General features: G+C 27.0%; 1 protein-coding gene across 1 annotated transcript in view; it reads left to right on the top strand.

Moving 5' to 3' along the window:
- Window positions 1–546, top strand: part of LOC106884017 (uncharacterized) — a 63,053-nt gene extending 62,507 nt beyond the window's left edge. Inside the window, exon 4 of the mRNA XM_014935193.2 lies at window positions 243–546. The gene's annotated coding sequence lies outside the window, so the exon portion shown is untranslated. The remainder of the gene's footprint in view (window positions 1–242) is intronic.
- The last annotated feature ends 1,570 nt before the right edge of the window (window positions 547–2,116 follow it).

Genomic DNA, 2,116 nt, shown 5'->3' on the forward strand with positions numbered 1-2,116 from the left:
TATATATATATATATATGTATATATACGTATGTACATATTGTTATTTACATATGCACACACATACACACACGCACATACACACAAGCATACTCATTTTGTGTATGTGAATGTGTTACGTGTATATTGAAGTCAATATTTTTATTTTATCGCAAATATACATGATTAATTGTATGCGTTATGTATGAATGTATTTACATATGGTTTTATACGAGTTTCATCCTACTATTTTTCATTTAATTAGTGTTCGCATATAATATCTCAAGGGAAATTTCTTCGCCGATGGAAATATTCGGCTTTAAGCATCTAACAAGAACAGTCTTACTATGGAAATCCTATTGAAGTACTAAAGGAAACAAATTGACATTTGAATCTATCCGAAACAAATTTCATTCTCAATTTACATCAAGCTCATTTACCTTGATGCATTGGAATTTACTTTGCATTGAAATACAAAATTATAAACGTTATGTTTAAATAACAAGAATGTTGAAAAAAATGCATATATATACATATGAATATGTTCACATATATGCATGTATGTGTATATATATGTATATATGTATATGAATATATGAATATGTATATCCATATATGTATATGTGTGTATATATATATATATATACATATATATACATTTATTTGATAGTGACAAGTGGAACTAAAATGTTTTGAAAAGACTTAAATAATTAGATAATGAATTACAATTCGGTGATGAAATTAAACTGCAGATTTTTTCTTCAGAATACATATCTGTATAATGATTGCCAATGACTACAAGATCTACTGTTTATAATAACGTTTTACTGATAATTCTGAAAAATTGATTTGAATATGCTCCAGACATTCTTTACCGAAAATTAAAAAAAAAATTGGCTTCTGTTGCTATCTTCGTAAAACATATCGTAAAGAAAATACTGCGAAATATTTTGTGCAGAACACATGACCCAAAATTCCAATTAATCGTATTGTTACTATTATTATCTTTATGAATAATTGCTGTTCTAGCATTTGTTTTCGGAGCTATGAAATTTTGGATTTGTGTCAGGAAATAGGCATGCAAAAATAAATATATGAAAATGCTACATATAATTTCACAGAAAATAAAACAACTGCAAAAACATAACTTTCAGAACAATTGCATCTCCAAAATTAGGCTGAGTGTCACAGAAAAATACACTCTAAAATATTTGAACATGTTGAACATTATTGATTGGATTCTGGTTAAAAGAGAACATGGACTCAGGGCGATACAAATTGAAACAAATTAGCTTTTTTATCTGCATTTCAGCTTTTGGAGGAATAAAATATATTCCTTGATTTAATCTTGCCGATGTTGTTGTTCCATGAAATTATAATATTGTCGTAAATAAAAGAAATCATATTTTTTCCGAGCATCAACAAACTGTCAACTTTCCTAAAGTATAATAAAATTATTATTAATATGAATATTAGAAATTGAGGAAAGAGGTATTTCGTTCATCCTATTTAATTATATAATAAAAAAAACTATATATATATATATATATATATATATATTTGTGTGTAAACGTGTTACGGACCGAGAATTCGTGTATGTTTTACAGTCGTTCTGGTTCTCTAAGCTTTATGCTCTTTCAAATGTGTTTAACAATTTGTAGGGATTTCACTGTATTTTTTCACACAGCTGCCTCAGGCTTTCGTTTAGGTATATAAAATTATACGAAATGGTATGTCTGTATGTGGTAGTTATAAGAAAAGAAAAACAAAGCAAAGAAAAAGTCAGTAGAACTTTGAATGATCTACTCACAATTTCAATCAATCTTCGAATATTAAAACAAAGAAAAATATTTCCCGTCGATTTGTTTGTTATTTTAATTTGAAAATGTCTTGATTAGCATTGATTATAATTCGGATCATTGGATAATTAATAATTGTCATGCATTATATAAATGCTCAAATTATCGCCTCTTAACATTATTCTCATGAACGATTTTTAATTCATTAAACATACATGAATATATGCATACACACATACACAACACACATATTATGTACGAATATGTGATTAGATATATGTATACATGTATTTAGCCATACATTCACACATGTATTGGCCTGTGTGTATGTATATATATA

Source organism: Octopus bimaculoides, chromosome 1 (genome assembly GCF_001194135.2).
Source record: "Octopus bimaculoides isolate UCB-OBI-ISO-001 chromosome 1, ASM119413v2, whole genome shotgun sequence".
NCBI classification, from domain to species: domain Eukaryota; kingdom Metazoa; phylum Mollusca; class Cephalopoda; order Octopoda; family Octopodidae; genus Octopus; species Octopus bimaculoides.